The sequence below is a fragment of the Syngnathus typhle genome, unplaced genomic scaffold (genome assembly GCF_033458585.1).
Source record: "Syngnathus typhle isolate RoL2023-S1 ecotype Sweden unplaced genomic scaffold, RoL_Styp_1.0 HiC_scaffold_92, whole genome shotgun sequence".
NCBI classification, from domain to species: Eukaryota; Metazoa; Chordata; class Actinopteri; order Syngnathiformes; family Syngnathidae; genus Syngnathus; species Syngnathus typhle.
Window position 1 is genome coordinate 95,191 of NW_026871998.1, and position 23,094 is coordinate 118,284.

General features: G+C 43.0%; 1 long non-coding RNA gene across 2 annotated transcripts; it reads left to right on the forward strand.

Moving 5' to 3' along the window:
• The first annotated feature begins 515 nt into the window (after positions 1–515).
• LOC133148448 (uncharacterized) lies at positions 516–5,292 on the forward strand. 2 transcript variants are annotated; one of them, XR_009712599.1, is made up of 2 exons: positions 516–807; positions 4,815–5,292. It is a non-coding gene; the product is annotated as an uncharacterized LOC133148448 (long non-coding RNA). The 2 variants fall into 2 exon arrangements; XR_009712598.1 differs by having other exon boundaries at positions 4,875–5,292.
• Positions 5,293–23,094: the final 17,802 nt, after the last annotated feature.

The window sequence follows — 23,094 nt, forward strand, 5'->3', positions numbered from 1 at the left end:
TCTGGTTAGGTTGGCATCGAAAAAAACGCTCTCGGGTGCTTTAGAGTGCCGAGTTTATTACTGCGCATTAAGAAATGACCACCTCCAACGTTTGGTTTATGTTTTATAAGCATTTTTAATTTTATTGCTTAAATCGCATTTTCTCGGCGAGCTGAGCACTTTTTCTGAATTGTGCCGCTCCCGTCACTCTGGTTAGGTTGGCATCGAAAAAAACGCTCTCGGGTGCTTTAGAGTGCCGAGTTATTCACTGCGCATGAAGAAATGACCACCTCCAACGTTTGGTTTATGTTTAATAAGCATTTTTAATTTTATTGCTTGAATTGCATTTTCTCGGCGAGCTGAGCACTTTTTCTGAATTGTGCCGCTCCCGTCACTCTGGTTAGGTTGGCATCGAAAAAAACGCTCTCGGGTGCTTTAGAGTGCCGAGTTTATCACTGCGCATGAAGAAATGACCACCTCCAACGTTTGGTTTATGTTTTATAAGCATTTTTAATTTTATTGCTTAAATCGCATTTTCTCGGCGAGCTTCTTGATCTGTTAATGATTAACGTTTGTGCAGCAACAACCAGAGCCTCCCAGACATTGTGGCCCTCTTCCTTCTCAGCCAGACTCCCAATACTTTTCAGGCTTGGACGATTTTGTTTTCTCCAGCGTGGAACTCATCTCCCTGACTCTAAAGTAAGTTTGAATCTTTTATTACACTGTCGATCTTTTTTTTCACAGTTGGAGTGCCTGGGAGAGCGGAGGCTTCGTGGCCGTTTGTCTGCCGTCGATCATCGGACACAAAGTATGGCTGCGGATCGAGAGGTTTGTGTGGCTTTGTGCACCAACTGCACCCTTCTCTTAGAGAGGTTGTCCCTGCTAGAGGGACGTGTCCGCCAGTTAGAGCAGAATTGCGCGATAACTGTAGATGTGGCGGATACAGACGCGGGCTGTAGTCAGCCTGCTAGCCCAGTTAGCATTAGCCCCAAGCGGCTTGCTAATCGCGATGAGCCAGGTAAGACGCATAGCCGTCCAAAGTCATCTCGGTCTACTGGCCCTCGCACTTTGGTCATAGGTGACTCCATTACCCGAAATATTACGCTTACAAATCCAGCCACGGTAATGTGTATTCCTGGGGGCAGAGCACCCGACATAGAAGCTAATCTTAGGGAGCTGACTCGCAATAGGTCTAGTCAACAGCGTAGTTCCATCAACACTAGCTACTCGGACATAGTGATACACGTCGGCTCCAATGATGTTAGGATGAGGCAGTCGGAGATCACAAAGAGAAACATAGCGAGGACTTGTGATCTCGCTAGAAAGATGAGTCGGCATCGAGTATTTGTCTCTGGCCCCCTGCCTGGGAGAGGCACTGATGAGAGGCTTAGTAGATTAGTCTCCCTTAATCGATGGATGGCTGGGTTCTGTAAGAAGCAGGGACTGTATTTCATAGATAACTGGCCTTCCTTCTGGGGCCGCCCCGACCTGCTGAGGAAGGACGGCCTTCACCCTAACCGTGAAGGCGCCTTCACTCTTTCTAGGAATATAGATTACTGTTTGAGCCACACATGACAGGTCACTTTAGAGCAGGCCGGGTCACAGGTGATTAGACCACCTGTCAGGATGGGTTTGGAGTCTGTTAAGATAAAGTTAACTAGCGCTAGGCTAGACTCCCAGCATGCACATAGCTCCTTGTGTAGACTAGAGCGTGATAGTTTGAATAGTGCGACAGTACACATAAACGCACTTTCTACTGGGGTAGTAGACAAATCCAATCACTCCACCCCGACCGGTTTTGCTGAGGAAACGGTGCCGGTTTCAGATAATTCTATACGTGTAACAAATATTTACTATCAGATTCCCACGGTCGTATCAGCCCACCGCGCTAACAAACATTTGAGAGGTGATGTCAGGCTTAGAGAACACAATCTTACTCGCATTTCGTATAAATATCCTTCGATAAATACGCACCCGGATCGACCAATTACACTTAAACTTGGTTTTATGAATATTAGATCGCTTCATACGAAAGCCATTCTCGTTAATGATCTCATCACAGAACATAATCTAAACGCTTTTGGTCTCTGCGAGACCTGGTTAAAACCTAATGAACTGATGCCGCTTAATGAGGCCTCGCCTCCAAATTTTGTGAGCTCGCATGTGGCGCGTCCTCGAAAAAAGGGTGGGGGTGTCGCCCTCATCTCGAATTCCGAGCTTAGTTTTAGGCCTCGTTCGATCAACGTATTTAAAACATTTGAGGTTCTCATTGTCCGATCCACCGCTTTACCGTCATTTTATCTTGTTGTTATTTACCGTCCACCCGGGGCTTACTCTGGCTTCCTGGATGAATTTTCAGAATTTGTGGCTGATCTAGTAACCAATGCGGATAATATAATTATCATGGGCGATTTCAACATCCACATGAATTTACCGTCAGAGCCACTTACTTCGGCGTTTCAGACTTTAACTGATACCTTTGGTTTTACGCAAGCTGTACAGGCAGCAACGCATAAGAATGGAAATACCATAGATCTGGTATTATCCCGAGGACTTGCAACCTCAAATATAGCAGTACTGCCATACACTACTGTTTTGTCTGATCATTACTTAATAAAGTTTGAAATTATAGTTCCTTGTCAAAGACAAGAGAGCAATCAGCATTATAGGAGCCGTCATTTCAACTCTATGACTGCAACTGCGCTATCTGAAATACTGTCGCCGGCAAGCACTAATTTTCTCACATACGCCGACTCTATTGATAATCTTACGAATGAATTCAATGCGACATTGTTAAATGCCATTGACTCTGTGGCGCCGTTACGTCTGAAAACTCGCCGTAGAGTGCCTACTCCATGGTTCACAGATGAAACGCGTACGCTTAAGCAATTATGTAGAAAGCATGAGCGCAGATGGCGTCTAACCAAACTTGAGGTTTTCCATCAGGCATGGCAGGATAGCCTCCTGAAATATAAAGATGCGCTTATCTTAGCAAAAACTCGATATTTTTCGCAAGTTATTAATCTCAATAAAAACAATCCGAAACACCTATTTTGATACAGTGGCAAAGCTGACTCTGCGCCAGCCGACCTCCGATAGTTCCTTCCACTCAGCTGACGAGTTCATGAAATTTTTTGCTCAAAAGATTGAATCCATTAGGGATGAGATCAAGAATAGCATTCCAATCGCTCGGTCGAGCACGCCGTTTACCAACGCTGATGATCATGCAACAACCCTCTCAACTTTTAAAAGCGTGTCTCTTGAAAGGCTTACACAAATTGTTAGTGCGGCTAAACAAACAACATGTTTACTCGACCCTCTTCCAGCCAAACTACTTAAAGAATTATTTCAAATTTTAGGACCGTCCGTCTTAAATATAATCAATCTGTCTGTCTCCTCTGGGATAGTGCCAACAGCCTTTAAAACCGCTATCATTAAACCGTTACTTAAGCGACCAAATCTTGACCCGGACTGTCTCAGTAATTATAGGCCAGTTTCAAACCTCCCATTCATAGCAAAACTTCTTGAAAAAGTAGTAGCGCAGCAGCTTATTGATTACATGGTCGCCAATAATCGATACGACACTTTTCAGTCTGGTTTTAGAGCTAATCATTCCACTGAGACAGCACTTGCGAAAGTGACTAATGATCTCCTCGTAGCTATGGATTCAAACATTTCGTCTGTACTGTTACTACTCGATCTTAGTGCTGCCTTCGACACTGTAGACTTCGATATTTTATTAGGGCGTCTTAAAAGTTGTGTTGGTATTTCAGGGTCAGCACTAGGCTGGTTCCATTCCTATCTATCAAACAGGACGCACCGAGTGGTCCATGGCAATGCGTCCTCGGAGCTCTATAATGTTACATGTGGTGTCCCACAGGGATCGGTTCTCGGACCAATTCTTTTTAATATTTATATGATTCCGCTTGGGGACATAATACGTAAATATAATATTAGTTTTCAATGCTATGCGGATGACACCCAATTATATATGCCGTTATCGATGACAGATCCGCGGGATTGTTGTAATCTTGAGAAGTGCCTTGCGGAGATCAAGCAATGGATGTCTCTCAACTTCCTTCGTCTTAACCCAGATAAAACTGAGATGTTGATAATTGGTCCAGCTCGTTATCAACACTTATTCAAGGAAACCGCTATAACTATAGATAACCGTACTATCACTCAAAGCGATACTGTAACTAATCTCGGGGTAATATTTGACCAAACTCTCTCCTTTCAAAAGCACATTAAGAATATAACCAGAATTGCGTTTTTTCACCTTCGTAATATTGCAAAGATTCGTCCGATCCTCTCGACCGGTGATGCGGAAACTATTATACATGCGTTCGTCACGTCGCGCCTGGACTACTGTAATGTACTATTTTCGGGTCTTCCTAAGTCCCGCATCAAAAGTCTACAGTTAGTACAAAATGCCGCTGCAAGGCTGCTCTCTCGGACAAGAAAATTTGATCACATTACCCCAATACTAGCCAACTTACATTGGCTTCCGGTCCATTTAAGATGTGACTTCAAGGTTCTTCTATTAACCTATAAATCGCTGCATGGCTTAGCGCCTTCATATCTCGTCGACCTAGTTGTTCCTTATGTTCCGTCTCGTAACCTTCGTTCGCAAAACGCTACCCTTTTAGCGACACCGAGGGCTAAGAAAATGTCTGCAGGCTCTAGAGCATTTTCTATTCGGGCTCCAGAGCTTTGGAATGCCCTACCAATGGATATTAGGACTGCTACCTCAGTAGAAACATTTAAGACACGTTTAAAGACACATTTCTATGACATGGCCTTTAACTAACCTGTAGTGGCCGATTCGGCTGGAGTTTGTTTTCTCTCCCTCTACACCCCCTCCCTCCCCCCTCCCCGGCCGGGGAGGTGGTTAGGTGGTACCCATGCTGACAGCGGCTATCTGGATTCTCGTGGCCAATTCAGGATAGGGGAACTGCAGCTCAACCTCCTCGAAGAGCACTGCCAGGACAATTGAGGGCTCCTTTCGGCAGCCCTCTGCTGTGACATGGACATCCACTTTTTATTTAATTGATTTTCATGTTGTATCATTTGTGCCCTCTCTGCATCCATTTCAACCTGGTGATCCTGAAAGGGGGATCCTTCCATCTGTGGTCCCTTCTCAAGGTTTCTCATTTTCCCCCTGCTAGGGGTTTTTAAGTTTTTCCTTGCCCTTTTGGGAGCTTAAGATCAGGGGATGCTTTGAGAATAATTGTCAATTTCTGTCTATGTGAAGCCCTTTGAGACTGCTTGTGATTTAGGGCTATACAAATAAACTTGACTTGACTTGACTGAGCACTTTTTCTGAATTGTGCCGCTCCCGTCACTCTGGTTAGGTTGGCATCGAAAAAAACGCTCTCGGGTGCTTTAGAGTGCCGAGTTTATCACTGCGCATGAAGAAATGACCACCTCAACGTTTGGTTTATGTTTTATAAGCATTTTTAATTTTATTGCTTAAATCGCATTTTCTCGGCGAGCTGAGCGCTTTTTCTGAATTGTGCCGCTCCCGTCACTCTGGTTAGGTTGGCATCGAGAAAAACGCTTTCAGGTGCTTTAGAGTGCCGAGTTATTCACTGCGCATTAAGAAATGACCACCTCCAACGTTTGGTTTATGTTTTATAAGCATTTTTAATTTTATTGCTTAAATCGCATTTTCTCGGCGAGCTGAGCACTTTTTCTGAATTGTGCCGCTCCCGTCACTCTGGTTAGGTTGGCATCGAAAAAAACGCTCTCGGGTGCTTTAGAGTGCCGAGTTTATCACTGCGCATGAAGAAATGACCACCTCCAACGTTTGGTTTATGTTTAATAAGCATTTTTAATTTTATTGCTTAAATCGCATTTTCTCGGCGAGCTGAGCACTTTTTCTGAATTGTGCCGCTCCCGTCACTCTGGTTAGGTTGGCATCGAAAAAAACGCTCTCGGGTGCTTTAGAGTGCCGACTTTATCACTGCGCATGAAGAAATGACCACCTCCAACGTTTGGTTTATGTTTTATAAGCATTTTTAATTTTATTGCTTAAATCGCATTTTCTCGGCGAGCTGAGCACTTTTTCTGAATTGTGCCGCTCCCGTCACTCTGGTTAGGTTGGCATCGAAAAAAACGCTCACGGGTGCTTTAGAGTGCCGAGTTTATTACTGCGCATTAAGAAATGACCACCTCCAACGTTTGGTTTATGTTTTATAAGCATTTTTAATTTTATTGCTTAAATCGCATTTTCTCGGCGAGCTGAGCACTTTTTCTGAATTGTGCCGCTCCCGTAACTCTGGTTAGGTTGGCATCGAAAAAAACGCTCTCGGGTGCTTTAGAGTGCCGAGTTTATTACTGCGCATTAGGAAATGACCACCTCCAACGTTTGGTTTATGTTTTATAAGCATTTTTAATTTTATTGCTTAAATCGCATTTTCTCGGCGAGCTGAGCACTTTTTCTGAATTGTGCCGCTCCCGTCACTCTGGTTAGGTTGGCATCGAAAAAAACGTCTCGGGTGCTCTAGAGTGCCGAGTTTATTACTGCGCATTAAGAAATGACCACCTCCAACGTTTGGTTTATGTTTTATAAGCATTTTTAATTTTATTGCTTAAATCGCATTTTCTCGGCGAGCTGAGCACTTTTTCTGAATTGTGCCGCTCCCGTCACTCTGGTTAGGTTGGCATCGAAAAAAACGCTCTCGGGTGCTTTAGAGTGCCGAGTTTATTACTGCGCATTAAGAAATGACCACCTCCAACGTTTGGTTTATGTTTTATAAGCATTTTTAATTTTATTGCTTAAATCGCATTTTCTCGGCGAGCTGAGCGCTTTTTCTGAATTGTGCGGCTCCCGTCACTCTGGTTAGGTTGGCATCGAAAAAAACGCTCTCGGGTGCTTTAGAGTGCCGAGTTATTCACTGCGCATGAAGAAATGACCACCTCCAACGTTTGGTTTATGTTTAATAAGCATTTTTAATTTTATTGCTTAAATCGCATTTTCTCGGCGAGCTGAGCGCTTTTTCTGAATTGTGCCGCTCCCGTAACTCTGGTTAGGTTGGCATCGAAAAAAACGCTCTCGGGTGCTTTAGAGTGCCGAGTTTATCACTGCGCATGAAGAAATGACCACTTCCAACGTTTGGTTTATGTTTTATAAGCATTTTTAATTTTATTGCTTAAATCGCATTTTCTCGGCGAGCTGAGCGCTTTTTCTGAATTGTGCCGCTCCCGTAACTCTGGTTAGGTTGGCATCGAAAAAAACGCTCTCGGGTGCTTTAGAGTGCCGAGTTTATCACTGCGCATGAAGAAATGACCACTTCCAACGTTTGGTTTATGTTTTATAAGCATTTTTAATTTTATTGCTTAAATCGCATTTTCTCGGCGAGCTGAGCACTTTTTCTGAATTGTGCCGCTCCCGTCACTCTGGTTAGGTTGGCATCGAAAAAAACGCTCTCGGGTGCTCTAGAGTGCCGAGTTTATTACTGCGCATTAAGAAATGACCACCTCCAACGTTTGGTTTATGTTTTATAAGCATTTTTAATTTTATTGCTTAAATCGCATTTTCTCGGCGAGCTGAGCACTTTTTCTGAATTTTGCCGCTCCCGTCACTCTGGTTAGGTTGGCATCGAAAAAAACGCTCTCGGGTGCTTTAGAGTGCCGAGTTATTCACTGCGCATGAAGAAATGACCACCTCCAACGTTTGGTTTATGTTTTATAAGCATTTTAAATTTTATTGCTTAAATCGCATTTTCTCGGCGAGCTGAGCACTTTTTCTGAATTGTGCCGCTCCCGTCACTCTGGTTAGGTTGGCATCGAAAAAAACGCTCTCGGGTGCTTTAGAGTGCCGAGTTTATCACTGCGCATGAAGAAATGACCACCTCCAACGTTTGGTTTATGTTTTATAAGCATTTTTAATTTTATTGCTTAAATCGCATTTTCTCGGCGAGCTGAGCGCTTTTTCTGAATTGTGCCGCTCCCGTCACTCTGGTTAGGTTGGCATCGAAAAAAACGCTCTCGGGTGCTTTAGAGTGCCGAGTTATTCACTGCGCATGAAGAAATGACCACCTCCAACGTTTGGTTTATGTTTAATAAGCATTTTTTATTTTATTGCTTAAATCGCATTTTCTCGGCGAGCTGAGCGCTTTTTCTGAATTGTGCCGCTCCCGTCACTCTGGTTAGGTTGGCATCGAAAAAAACGCTCTCGGGTGTTTTAGAGTGCCGAGTTATTCACTGCGCATGAAGAAATGACCACCTCCACCGTTTGGTTTATGTTTAATAAGCATTTTTAATTTTATTGCTTAAATCGCATTTTCTCGGCGAGCTGAGCACTTTTTCTGAATTGTGCCGTTCCCGTCACTCTGGTTAGGTTGGCATCGAAAAAAACGCTCTCGGGTGCTTTAGAGTGCCGAGTTTATTACTGCGCATTAAGAAATGACCACCTCCAACGTTTGGTTTATGTTTTATAAGCATTTTTAATTTTATTGCTTAAATCGCATTTTCTCGGCGAGCTGAGCACTTTTTCTGAATTGTGCCGCTCCCGTCACTCTGGTTAGGTTGGCATCGAAAAAAACGCTCTCGGGTGCTTTAGAGTGCCGAGTTATTCACTGCGCACGAAGAAATGACCACCTCCAACGTTTGGTTTATGTTTTATAAGCATTTTTAATTTTATTGCTTAAATCGCATTTTCTCGGCGAGCTGAGCGCTTTTTCTGAATTGTGCCGCTCCCGTCACTCTGGTTAGGTTGGCATCGAAAAAAACGCTCTCGGGTGCTTTAGAGTGCCGAGTTTATTACTGCGCATTAAGAAATGACCACCTCCAACGTTTGGTTTATGTTTTATAAGCATTTTTAATTTTATTGCTTAAATCGCATTTTCTCGGCGAGCTGAGCACTTTTTCTGAATTGTGCCGCTCCCGTCACTCTGGTTAGGTTGGCATCGAAAAAAACGCTCTCGGGTGCTTTAGAGTGCCGAGTTTATTACTGCGCATTAAGAAATGACCACCTCCAACGTTTGGTTTATGTTTTATAAGCATTTTTAATTTTATTGCTTAAATCGCATTTTCTCGGCGAGCTGAGCGCTTTTTCTGAATTGTGCCGCTCCCGTCACTCTGGTTAGGTTGGCATCGAAAAAAACGCTCTCGGGTGCTTTAGAGTGCCGAGTTATTCACTGCGCATGAAGAAATGACCACCTCCAACGTTTGGTTTATGTTTAATAAGCATTTTTAATTTTATTGCTTAAATCGCATTTTCTCGGCGAGCTGAGCACTTTTTCTGAATTGTGCCGCTCCCGTCACTCTGGTTAGGTTGGCATCGAAAAAAACGCTCTCGGGTGCTTTAGAGTGCCGAGTTTATTACTGCGCATTAAGAAATGACCACCTCCAACGTTTGGTTTATGTTTTATAAGCATTTTTAATTTTATTGCTTAAATCGCATTTTCTCGGCGAGCTGAGCGCTTTTTCTGAATTGTGCCGCTCCCGTCACTCTGGTTAGGTTGGCATCGAAAAAAACGCTCTCGGGTGCTTTAGAGTGCCGAGTTATTCACTGCGCATGAAGAAATGACCACCTCCAACGTTTGGTTTATGTTTAATAAGCATTTTTAATTTTATTGCTTAAATCGCATTTTCTCGGCGAGCTGAGCACTTTTTCTGAATTGTGCCGCTCCCGTCACTCTGGTTAGGTTGGCATCGAAAAAAACGCTCACGGGTGCTTTAGAGTGCCGAGTTTATTACTGCGCATTAAGAAATGACCACCTCCAAGGTTTGGTTTATGTTTTATAAGCATTTTTAATTTTATTGCTTAAATCGCATTTTCTCGGCGAGCTGAGCACTTTTTCTGAATTGTGCCGCTCCCGTCACTCTGGTTAGGTTGGCATCGAAAAAAACGCTCTCGGGTGCTTTAGAGTGCCGAGTTATTCACTGCGCATGAAGAAATGACCACCTCCAACGTTTGGTTTATGTTTTATAAGCATTTTTAATTTTATTGCTTAAATCGCATTTTCTCGGCGAGCTGAGCGCTTTTTCTGAATTGTGCCGCTCCCGTAACTCTGGTTAGGTTGGCATCGAAAAAAACGCTCTCGGGTGCTTTAGAGTGCCGAGTTTATTACTGCGCATTAAGAAATGACCACCTCCAACGTTTGGTTTATGTTTTATAAGCATTTTTAATTTTATTGCTTAAATCGCATTTTCTCGGCGAGCTGAGCACTTTTTCTGAATTGTGCCGCTCCCGTCACTCTGGTTAGGTTGGCATCGAAAAAAACGCTCTCGGGTGCTTTAGAGTGCCGAGTTTATTACTGCGCATTAAGAAATGACCACCTCCAACGTTTGGTTTATGTTTTATAAGCATTTTTAATTTTATTGCTTAAATCGCATTTTCTCGGCGAGCTGAGCACTTTTTCTGAATTGTGCCGCTCCCGTCACTCTGGTTAGGTTGGCATCGAAAAAAACGCTCACGGGTGCTTTAGAGTGCCGAGTTTATTACTGCGCATTAAGAAATGACCACCTCCAACGTTTGGTTTATGTTTTATAAGCATTTTTAATTTTATTGCTTAAATCGCATTTTCTCGGCGAGCTGAGCACTTTTTCTGAATTGTGCCGCTCCCGTCACTCTGGTTAGGTTGGCATCGAAAAAAACGCTCTCGGGTGCTTTAGAGTGCCGAGTTATTCACTGCGCATGGAGAAATGACCACCTCCAACGTTTGGTTTATGTTTTATAAGCATTTTTAATTTTATTGCTTAAATCGCATTTTCTCGGCGAGCTGAGCACTTTTTCTGAATTGTGCCGCTCCCGTCACTCTGGTTAGGTTGGCATCGAAAAAAACGCTCTCGGGTGCTTTAGAATGCCGAGTTTATCACTGCGCATGAAGAAATGACCACCTCCAACGTTTGGTTTATGTTTTATAAGCATTTTTAATTTTATTGCTTAAATCGCATTTTCTCGGCGAGCTGAGCGCTTTTTCTGAATTGTGCCGCTCCCGTCACTCTGGTTAGGTTGGCATCGAAAAAAACGCTCTCGGGTGCTTTAGAGTGCCGAGTTTATCACTGCGCATGAAGAAATGACCACCTCCAACGTTTGGTTTATGTTTTATAAGCATTTTTAATTTTATTGCTTAAATCGCATTTTCTCGGCGAGCTGAGCGCTTTTTCTGAATTGTGCCGCTCCCGTAACTCTGGTTAGGTTGGCATCGAAAAAAACGCTCTCGGGTGCTTTAGAGTGCCGAGTTTATCACTGCGCATGAAGAAATGACCACTTCCAACGTTTGGTTTATGTTTTATAAGCATTTTTAATTTTATTGCTTAAATCGCATTTTCTCGGCGAGCTGAGCACTTTTTCTGAATTGTGCCGCTCCCGTCACTCTGGTTAGGTTGGCATCGAAAAAAACGCTCTCGGGTGCTCTAGAGTGCCGAGTTTATTACTGCGCATTAAGAAATGACCACCTCCAACGTTTGGTTTATGTTTTATAAGCATTTTTAATTTTATTGCTTAAATCGCATTTTCTCGGCGAGCTGAGCACTTTTTCTGAATTGTGCCGCTCCCGTCACTCTGGTTAGGTTGGCATCGAAAAAAACGCTCTCGGGTGCTGTAGAGTGCCGAGTTTATTACTGCGCATTAAGAAATGACCACCTCCAACGTTTGGTTTATGTTTTATAAGCATTTTTAATTTTATTGCTTAAATCGCATTTTCTCGGCGAGCTGAGCACTTTTTCTGAATTGTGCCGCTCCCGTCACTCTGGTTAGGTTGGCATCGAAAAAAACGCTCTCGGGTGCTTTAGAGTGCCGAGTTATTCACTGCGCATGAAGAAATGACCACCTCCAACGTTTGGTTTATGTTTTATAAGCATTTTTAATTTTATTGCTTAAATCGCATTTTCTCGGCGAGCTGAGCACTTTTTCTGAATTGTGCCGCTCCCGTCACTCTGGTTAGGTTGGCATCGAAAAAAACGCTCTCGGGTGCTTTAGAGTGCCGAGTTTATTACTGCGCATTAAGAAATGACCACCTCCAACGTTTGGTTTATGTTTTATAAGCATTTTTAATTTTATTGCTTAAATCGCATTTTCTCGGCGAGCTGAGCGCTTTTTCTGAATTGTGCCGCTCCCGTCACTCTGGTCAGGTTGGCATCGAAAAAAACGCTCTCGGGTGCTTTAGAGTGCCGAGTTTATCACTGCGCATGAAGAAATGACCACCTCCAACGTTTGGTTTATGTTTTATAAGCATTTTTAATTTTATTGCTTAAATCGCATTTTCTCGGCGAGCTGAGCGCTTTTTCTGAATTGTGCCGCTCCCGTAACTCTGGTTAGGTTGGCATCGAAAAAAACGCTCTCGGGTGCTTTAGAGTGCCGAGTTTATCACTGCGCATGAAGAAATGACCACTTCCAACGTTTGGTTTATGTTTTATCAGCATTTTTAATTTTATTGCTTAAATCGCATTTTCTCGGCGAGCTGAGCACTTTTTCTGAATTGTGCCGCTCCCGTCACTCTGGTTAGGTTGGCATCGAAAAAAACGCTCTCGGGTGCTCTAGAGTGCCGAGTTTATTACTGCGCATTAAGAAATGACCACCTCCAACGTTTGGTTTATGTTTTATAAGCATTTTTAATTTTATTGCTTAAATCGCATTTTCTCGGCGAGCTGAGCACTTTTTCTGAATTGTGCCGCTCCCGTCACTCTGGTTAGGTTGGCATCGAAAAAAACGCTCTCGGGTGCTTTAGAGTGCCGAGTTTATTACTGCGCATTAAGAAATGACCACCTCCAACGTTTGGTTTATGTTTTATAAGCATTTTTAATTTTATTGCTTAAATCGCATTTTCTCGGCGAGCTGAGCACTTTTTCTGAATTGTGCCGCTCCCGTCACTCTGGTTAGGTTGGCATCGAAAAAAACGCTCTCGGGTGCTTTAGAGTGCCGAGTTATTCACTGCGCATGAAGAAATGACCACCTCCAACGTTTGGTTTATGTTTTATAAGCATTTTTAATTTTATTGCTTAAATCGCATTTTCTCGGCGAGCTGAGCACTTTTTCTGAATTGTGCCGCTCCCGTCACTCTGGTTAGGTTGGCATCGAAAAAAACGCTCTCGGGTGCTTTAGAGTGCCGAGTTTATCACTGCGCATGAAGAAATGACCACCTCCAACGTTTGGTTTATCTTTTATAAGCATTTTTAATTTTATTGCTTAAATCGCATTTTCTCGGCGAGCTGAGCGCTTTTTCTGAATTGTGCCGCTCCCGTCACTCTGGTTAGGTTGGCATCGAAAAAAACGCTCTCGGGTGCTTTAGAGTGCCGAGTTATTCACTGCGCATGAAGAAATGACCACCTCCAATGTTTGGTTTATGTTTAATAAGCATTTTTAATTTTATTGCTTAAATCGCATTTTCTCGGCGAGCTGAGCGCTTTTTCTGAATTGTGCCGCTCCCGTCACTCTGGTTAGGTTGGCATCGAAAAAAACGCTCTCGGGTGCTTTAGAGTGCCGAGTTATTCACTGCGCATGAAGAAATGACCACCTCCAACGTTTGGTTTATGTTTAATAAGCATTTTTAATTTTATTGCTTAAATCGCATTTTCTCGGCGAGCTGAGCACTTTTTCTGAATTGTGCCGCTCCCGTCACTCTGGTTAGGTTGGCATCGAAAAAAACGCTTTCAGGTGCTTTAGAGTGCCGAGTTATTCACTGCGCATGAAGAAATGACCACCTCCAACGTTTGGTTTATGTTTAATAAGCATTTTTAATTTTATTGCTTAAATCGCATTTTCTCGGCGAGCTGAGCACTTTTTCTGAATTGTGCCGCTCCCTTCACTCTGGTTAGGTTGGCATCGAAAAAAACGCTCTCGGGTGCTTTAGAGTGCCGAGTTTATTACTGCGCATTAAGAAATGACCACCTCCAACGTTTGGTTTATGTTTTATAAGCATTTTTAATTTTATTGCTTAAATCGCATTTTCTCGGCGAGCTGAGCACTTTTTCTGAATTGTGCCGCTCCCGTCACTCTGGTTAGGTTGGCATCGAAAAAAACGCTCTCGGGTGCTTTAGAGTGCCGAGTTTATCACTGCGCATGAAGAAATGACCACCTCCAACGTTTGGTTTATGTTTAATAAGCATTTTTAATTTTATTGCTTAAATCGCATTTTCTCGGCGAGCTGAGCACTTTTTCTGAATTGTGCCGCTCCCGTCACTCTGGTTAGGTTGGCATCGAAAAAAACGCTCTCGGGTGCTTTAGAGTGCCGACTTTATCACTGCGCATGAAGAAATGACCACCTCCAACGTTTGGTTTATGTTTTATAAGCATTTTTAATTTTATTGCTTAAATCGCATTTTCTCGGCGAGCTGAGCACTTTTTCTGAATTGTGCCGCTCCCGTCACTCTGGTTAGGTTGGCATCGAAAAAAACGCTCACGGGTGCTTTAGAGTGCCGAGTTTATTACTGCGCATTAAGAAATGACCACCTCCAACGTTTGGTTTATGTTTTATAAGCATTTTTAATTTTATTGCTTAAATCGCATTTTCTCGGCGAGCTGAGCACTTTTTCTGAATTGTGCCGCTCCCGTCACTCTGGTTAGGTTGGCATCGAAAAAAACGCTCTCGGGTGCTTTAGAGTGCCGAGTTATTCACTGCGCATGAAGAAATGACCACCCTCCAACGTTTGGTTTATGTTTTATAAGCATTTTTAATTTTGTTGCTTAAATCGCATTTTCTCGGCGAGCTGAGCACTTTTTCTGAATTGTGCCGCTCCCGTCACTCTGGTTAGGTTGGCATCGAAAAAAACGCTCTCGGGTGCTTTAGAGTGCCGAGTTTATCACTGCGCATGAAGAAATGACCACCTCCAACGTTTGGTTTATGTTTTATAAGCATTTTTAATTTTATTGCTTAAATCGCATTTTCTCGGCGAGCTGAGCGCTTTTTCTGAATTGTGCCGCTCCCGTCACTCTGGTTAGGTTGGCATCGAAAAAAACGCTCTCGGGTGCTTTAGAGTGCCGAGTTTATTACTGCGCATTAAGAAATGACCACCTCCAACGTTTGGTTTATGTTTTATAAGCATTTTTAATTTTATTGCTTAAATCGCATTTTCTCGGCGAGCTGAGCACTTTTTCTGAATTGTGCCGCTCCCGTCACTCTGGTTAGGTTGGCATCGAAAAAAACGCTCTCGGGTGCTTTAGAGTGCCGAGTTTATTACTGCGCATTAAGAAATGACCACCTCCAACGTTTGGTTTATGTTTTATAAGCATTTTTAATTTTATTGCTTAAATCGCATTTTCTCGGCGAGCTGAGCACTTTTTCTGAATTGTGCCGCTCCCGTCACTCTGGTTAGGTTGGCATCGAAAAAAACGCTCTCGGGTGCTTTAGAGTGCCGAGTTATTCACTGCGCATGAAGAAATGACCACCTCCAACGTTTGGTTTATGTTTAATAAGCATTTTTAATTTTATTGCTTGAATCGCATTTTCTCGGCGAGCTGAGCACTTTTTCTGAATTGTGCCGCTCCCGTCACTCTGGTTAGGTTGGCATCGAAAAAAACGCTCTCGGGTGCTTTAGAGTGCCGAGTTTATCACTGCGCATGAAGAAATGACCACCTCCAACGTTTGGTTTATGTTTTATAAGCATTTTTAATTTTATTGCTTAAATCGCATTTTCTCGGCGAGCTGAGCACTTTTTCTGAATTGTGCCGCTCCCGTCACTCTGGTTAGGTTGGCATCGAAAAAAACGCTCTCGGGTGCTTTAGAGTGCCGAGTTTATCACTGCGCATGAAGAAATGACCACCTCCAACGTTTGGTTTATGTTTTATAAGCATTTTTAATTTTATTGCTTAAATCGCATTTTCTCGGCGAGCTGAGCGCTTTTTCTGAATTGTGCCGCTCCCGTCACTCTGGTTAGGTTGGCATCGAAAAAAACGCTTTCAGGTGCTTTAGAGTGCCGAGTTATTCACTGCGCATGAAGAAATGACCACCTCCAACGTTTGGTTTATGTTTAATAAGCATTTTTAATTTTATTGCTTAAATCGCATTTTCTCGGCGAGCTGAGCACTTTTTCTGAATTGTGCCGCTCCCGTCACTCTGGTTAGGTTGGCATCGGAAAAAACGCTCTCGGGTGCTTTAGAGTGCCGAGTTTATTACTGCGCATTAAGAAATGACCACCTCCAACGTTTGGTTTATGTTTTATAAGCATTTTTAATTTTATTGCTTAAATCGCATTTTCTCGGCGAGCTGAGCACTTTCTGAATTGTGCCGCTCCCGTCACTCTGGTTAGGTTGGCATCGAAAAAAACGCTCTCGGGTGCTTTAGAGTGCCGAGTTTATCACTGCGCATGAAGAAATGACCACCTCCAACGTTTGGTTTATGTTTAATAAGCATTTTTAATTTTATTGCTTAAATCGCATTTTCTCGGCGAGCTGAGCACTTTTTCTGAATTGTGCCGCTCCCGTCACTCTGGTTAGGTTGGCATCGAAAAAAACGCTCTCGGGTGCTTTAGAGTGCCGACTTTATCACTGCGCATGAAGAAATGACCACCTCCAACGTTTGGTTTATGTTTTATAAGCATTTTTAATTTTATTGCTTAAATCGCATTTTCTCGGCGAGCTGAGCACTTTTTCTGAATTGTGCCGCTCCCGTCACTCTGGTTAGGTTGGCATCGAAAAAAACGCTCTCGGGTGCTCTAGAGTGCCGAGTTTATTACTGCGCATTAAGAAATGACCACCTCCAACGTTTGGTTTATGTTTTATAAGCATTTTTAATTTTATTGCTTAAATCGCATTTTCTCGGCGAGCTGAGCACTTTTTCTGAATTGTGCCGCTCCCGTCACTCTGGTTAGGTTGGCATCGAAAAAAACGCTCTCGGGTGCTTTAGAGTGCCGAGTTTATTACTGCGCATTAAGAAATGACCACCTCCAACGTTTGGTTTATGTTTTATAAGCATTTTTAATTTTATTGCTTAAATCGCATTTTCTCGGCGAGCTGAGCGCTTTTTCTGAATTGTGCGGCTCCCGTCACTCTGGTTAGGTTGGCATCGAAAAAAACGCTCTCGGGTGCTTTAGAGTGCCGAGTTATTCACTGCGCATGAAGAAATGACCACCTCCAACGTTTGGTTTATGTTTAATAAGCATTTTTAATTTTATTGCTTAAATCGCATTTTCTCGGCGAGCTGAGCGCTTTTTCTGAATTGTGCCGCTCCCGTAACTCTGGTTAGGTTGGCATCGAAAAAAACGCTCTCGGGTGCTTTAGAGTGCCGAGTTTATCACTGCGCATGAAGAAATGACCACTTCCAACGTTTGGTTTATGTTTTATAAGCATTTTTAATTTTATTGCTTAAATCGCATTTTCTCGGCGAGCTGAGCGCTTTTTCTGAATTGTGCCGCTCCCGTAACTCTGGTTAGGTTGGCATCGAAAAAAACGCTCTCGGGTGCTTTAGAGTGCCGAGTTTATCACTGCGCATGAAGAAATGACCACTTCCAACGTTTGGTTTATGTTTTATAAGCATTTTTAATTTTATTGCTTAAATCGCATTTTCTCGGCGAGCTGAGCACTTTTTCTGAATTGTGCCGCTCCCGTCACTCTGGTTAGGTTGGCATCGAAAAAAACGCTCTCGGGTGCTCTAGAGTGCCGAGTTTATTACTGCGCATTAAGAAATGACCACCTCCAACGTTTGGTTTATGTTTTATAAGCATTTTTAATTTTATTGCTTAAATCGCATTTTCTCGGCGAGCTGAGCACTTTTTCTGAATTTTGCCGCTCCCGTCACTCTGGTTAGGTTGGCATCGAAAAAAACGCTCTCGGGTGCTTTAGAGTGCCGAGTTATTCACTGCGCATGAAGAAATGACCACCTCCAACGTTTGGTTTATGTTTTATAAGCATTTTAAATTTTATTGCTTAAATCGCATTTTCTCGGCGAGCTGAGCAGTTTTTCTGAATTGTGCCGCTCCCGTCACTCTGGTTAGGTTGGCATCGAAAAAAACGCTCTCGGGTGCTTTAGAGTGCCGAGTTTATCACTGCGCATGAAGAAATGACCACCTCCAACGTTTGGTTTATGTTTTATAAGCATTTTTAATTTTATTGCTTAAATCGCATTTTCTCGGCGAGCTGAGCGCTTTTTCTGAATTGTGCCGCTCCCGTCACTCTGGTTAGGTTGGCATCGAAAAAAACGCTCTCGGGTGCTTTAGAGTGCCGAGTTATTCACTGCGCATGAAGAAATGACCACCTCCAACGTTTGGTTTATGTTTAATAAGCATTTTTAATTTTATTGCTTAAATCGCATTTTCTCGGCGAGCTGAGCGCTTTTTCTGAATTGTGCCGCTCCCGTCACTCTGGTTAGGTTGGCATCGAAAAAAACGCTCTCGGGTGCTTTAGAGTGCCGAGTTATTCACTGCGCATGAAGAAATGACCACCTCCACCGTTTGGTTTATGTTTAATAAGCATTTTTAATTTTATTGCTTAAATCGCATTTTCTCGGCGAGCTGAGCACTTTTTCTGAATTGTGCCGCTCCCGTCACTCTGGTTAGGTTGGCATCGAAAAAAACGCTCTCGGGTGCTTTAGAGTGCCGAGTTTATTACTGCGCATTAAGAAATGACCACCTCCAACGTTTGGTTTATGTTTTATAAGCATTTTTAATTTTATTGCTTAAATCGCATTTTCTCGGCGAGCTGAGCACTTTTTCTGAATTGTGCCGCTCCCGTCACTCTGGTTAGGTTGGCATCGAAAAAAACGCTCTCGGGTGCTTTAGAGTGCCGAGTTATTCACTGCGCACGAAGAAATGACCACCTCCAACGTTTGGTTTATGTTTTATAAGCATTTTTAATTTTATTGCTTAAATCGCATTTTCTCGGCGAGCTGAGCGCTTTTTCTGAATTGTGCCGCTCCCGTCACTCTGGTTAGGTTGGCATCGAAAAAAACGCTCTCGGGTGCTTTAGAGTGCCGAGTTTATTACTGCGCATTAAGAAATGACCACCTCCAACGTTTGGTTTATGTTTTATAAGCATTTTTAATTTTATTGCTTAAATCGCATTTTCTCGGCGAGCTGAGCACTTTTTCTGAATTGTGCCGCTCCCGTCACTCTGGTTAGGTTGGCATCGAAAAAAACGCTCTCGGGTGCTTTAGAGTGCCGAGTTTATTACTGCGCATTAAGAAATGACCACCTCCAACGTTTGGTTTATGTTTTATAAGCATTTTTAATTTTATTGCTTAAATCGCATTTTCTCGGCGAGCTGAGCGCTTTTTCTGAATTGTGCCGCTCCCGTCACTCTGGTTAGGTTGGCATCGAAAAAAACGCTCTCGGGTGCTTTAGAGTGCCGAGTTATTCACTGCGCATGAAGAAATGACCACCTCCAACGTTTGGTTTATGTTTAATAAGCATTTTTAATTTTATTGCTTAAATCGCATTTTCTCGGCGAGCTGAGCACTTTTTCTGAATTGTGCCGCTCCCGTCACTCTGGTTAGGTTGGCATCGAAAAAAACGCTCTCGGGTGCTTTAGAGTGCCGAGTTTATTACTGCGCATTAAGAAATGACCACCTCCAACGTTTGGTTTATGTTTTATAAGCATTTTTAATTTTATTGCTTAAATCGCATTTTCTCGGCGAGCTGAGCGCTTTTTCTGAATTGTGCCGCTCCCGTCACTCTGGTTAGGTTGGCATCGAAAAAAACGCTCTCGGGTGCTTTAGAGTGCCGAGTTATTCACTGCGCATGAAGAAATGACCACCTCCAACGTTTGGTTTATGTTTAATAAGCATTTTTAATTTTATTGCTTAAATCGCATTTTCTCGGCGAGCTGAGCACTTTTTCTGAATTGTGCCGCTCCCGTCACTCTGGTTAGGTTGGCATCGAAAAAAACGCTCACGGGTGCTTTAGAGTGCCGAGTTTATTACTGCGCATTAAGAAATGACCACCTCCAAGGTTTGGTTTATGTTTTATAAGCATTTTTAATTTTATTGCTTAAATCGCATTTTCTCGGCGAGCTGAGCACTTTTTCTGAATTGTGCCGCTCCCGTCACTCTGGTTAGGTTGGCATCGAAAAAAACGCTCTCGGGTGCTTTAGAGTGCCGAGTTATTCACTGCGCATGAAGAAATGACCACCTCCAACGTTTGGTTTATGTTTTATAAGCATTTTTAATTTTATTGCTTAAATCGCATTTTCTCGGCGAGCTGAGCGCTTTTTCTGAATTGTGCCGCTCCCGTAACTCTGGTTAGGTTGGCATCGAAAAAAACGCTCTCGGGTGCTTTAGAGTGCCGAGTTTATTACTGCGCATTAAGAAATGACCACCTCCAACGTTTGGTTTATGTTTTATAAGCATTTTTAATTGTATTGCTTAAATCGCATTTTCTCGGCGAGCTGAGCACTTTTTCTGAATTGTGCCGCTCCCGTCACTCTGGTTAGGTTGGCATCGAAAAAAACGCTCTCGGGTGCTTTAGAGTGCCGAGTTTATTACTGCGCATTAAGAAATGACCACCTCCAACGTTTGGTTTATGTTTTATAAGCATTTTTAATTTTATTGCTTAAATCGCATTTTCTCGGCGAGCTGAGCACTTTTTCTGAATTGTGCCGCTCCCGTCACTCTGGTTAGGTTGGCATCGAAAAAAACGCTCACGGGTGCTTTAGAGTGCCGAGTTTATTACTGCGCATTAAGAAATGACCACCTCCAACGTTTGGTTTATGTTTTATAAGCATTTTTAATTTTATTGCTTAAATCGCATTTTCTCGGCGAGCTGAGCACTTTTTCTGAATTGTGCCGCTCCCGTCACTCTGGTTAGGTTGGCATCGAAAAAAACGCTCTCGGGTGCTTTAGAGTGCCGAGTTATTCACTGCGCATGGAGAAATGACCACCTCCAACGTTTGGTTTATGTTTTATAAGCATTTTTAATTTTATTGCTTAAATCGCATTTTCTCGGCGAGCTGAGCACTTTTTCTGAATTGTGCCGCTCCCGTCACTCTGGTTAGGTTGGCATCGAAAAAAACGCTCTCGGGTGCTTTAGAATGCCGAGTTTATCACTGCGCATGAAGAAATGACCACCTCCAACGTTTGGTTTATGTTTTATAAGCATTTTTAATTTTATTGCTTAAATCGCATTTTCTCGGCGAGCTGAGCGCTTTTTCTGAATTGTGCCGCTCCCGTCACTCTGGTTAGGTTGGCATCGAAAAAAACGCTCTCGGGTGCTTTAGAGTGCCGAGTTTATCACTGCGCATGAAGAAATGACCACCTCCAACGTTTGGTTTATGTTTTATAAGCATTTTTAATTTTATTGCTTAAATCGCATTTTCTCGGCGAGCTGAGCGCTTTTTCTGAATTGTGCCGCTCCCGTAGGTTGGCATCGAAAAAAACGCTCTCGGGTGCTTTAGAGTGCCGAGTTTATCACTGCGCATGAAGAAATGACCACTTCCAACGTTTGGTTTATGTTTTATAAGCATTTTTAATTTTATTGCTTAAATCGCATTTTCTCGGCGAGCTGAGCACTTTTTCTGAATTGTGCCGCTCCCGTCACTCTGGTTAGGTTGGCATCGAAAAAAACGCTCTCGGGTGCTCTAGAGTGCCGAGTTTATTACTGCGCATTAAGAAATGACCACCTCCAACGTTTGGTTTATGTTTTATAAGCATTTTTAATTTTATTGCTTAAATCGCATTTTCTCGGCGAGCTGAGCACTTTTTCTGAATTGTGCCGCTCCCGTCACTCTGGTTAGGTTGGCATCGAAAAAAACGCTCTCGGGTGCTTTAGAGTGCCGAGTTTATTACTGCGCATTAAGAAATGACCACCTCCAACGTTTGGTTTATGTTTTATAAGCATTTTTAATTTTATTGCTTAAATCGCATTTTCTCGGCGAGCTGAGCACTTTTTCTGAATTGTGCCGCTCCCGTCACTCTGGTTAGGTTGGCATCGAAAAAAACGCTCTCGGGTGCTTTAGAGTGCCGAGTTATTCACTGCGCATGAAGAAATGACCACCTCCAACGTTTGGTTTATGTTTTATAAGCATTTTTAATTTTATTGCTTAAATCGCATTTTCTCGGCGAGCTGAGCACTTTTTCTGAATTGTGCCGCTCCCGTCACTCTGGTTAGGTTGGCATCGAAAAAAACGCTCTCGGGTGCTTTAGAGTGCCGAGTTTATTACTGCGCATTAAGAAATGACCACCTCCAACGTTTGGTTTATGTTTTATAAGCATTTTTAATTTTATTGCTTAAATCGCATTTTCTCGGCGAGCTGAGCGCTTTTTCTGAATTGTGCCGCTCCCGTAACTCTGGTTAGGTTGGCATCGAAAAAAACGCTCTCGGGTGCTTTAGAGTGCCGAGTTTATCACTGCGCATGAAGAAATGACCACTTCCAACGTTTGGTTTATGTTTTATCAGCATTTTTAATTTTATTGCTTAAATCGCATTTTCTCGGCGAGCTGAGCACTTTTTCTGAATTGTGCCGCTCCCGTCACTCTGGTTAGGTTGGCATCGAAAAAAACGCTCTCGGGTGCTCTAGAGTGCCGAGTTTATTACTGCGCATTAAGAAATGACCACCTCCAACGTTTGGTTTATGTTTTATAAGCATTTTTAATTTTATTGCTTAAATCGCATTTTCTCGGCGAGCTGAGCACTTTTTCTGAATTGTGCCGCTCCCGTCACTCTGGTTAGGTTGGCATCGAAAAAAACGCTCTCGGGTGCTTTAGAGTGCCGAGTTTATTACTGCGCATTAAGAAATGACCACCTCCAACGTTTGGTTTATGTTTTATAAGCATTTTTAATTTTATTGCTTAAATCGCATTTTCTCGGCGAGCTGAGCACTTTTTCTGAATTGTGCCGCTCCCGTCACTCTGGTTAGGTTGGCATCGAAAAAAACGCTCTCGGGTGCTTTAGAGTGCCGAGTTATTCACTGCGCATGAAGAAATGACCACCTCCAACGTTTGGTTTATGTTTTATAAGCATTTTTAATTTTATTGCTTAAATCGCATTTTCTCGGCGAGCTGAGCACTTTTTCTGAATTGTGCCGCTCCCGTCACTCTGGTTAGGTTGGCATCGAAAAAAACGCTCTCGGGTGCTTTAGAGTGCCGAGTTTATCACTGCGCATGAAGAAATGACCACCTCCAACGTTTGGTTTATCTTTTATAAGCATTTTTAATTTTATTGCTTAAATCGCATTTTCTCGGCGAGCTGAGCGGTTTTTCTGAATTGTGCCGCTCCCGTCACTCTGGTTAGGTTGGCATC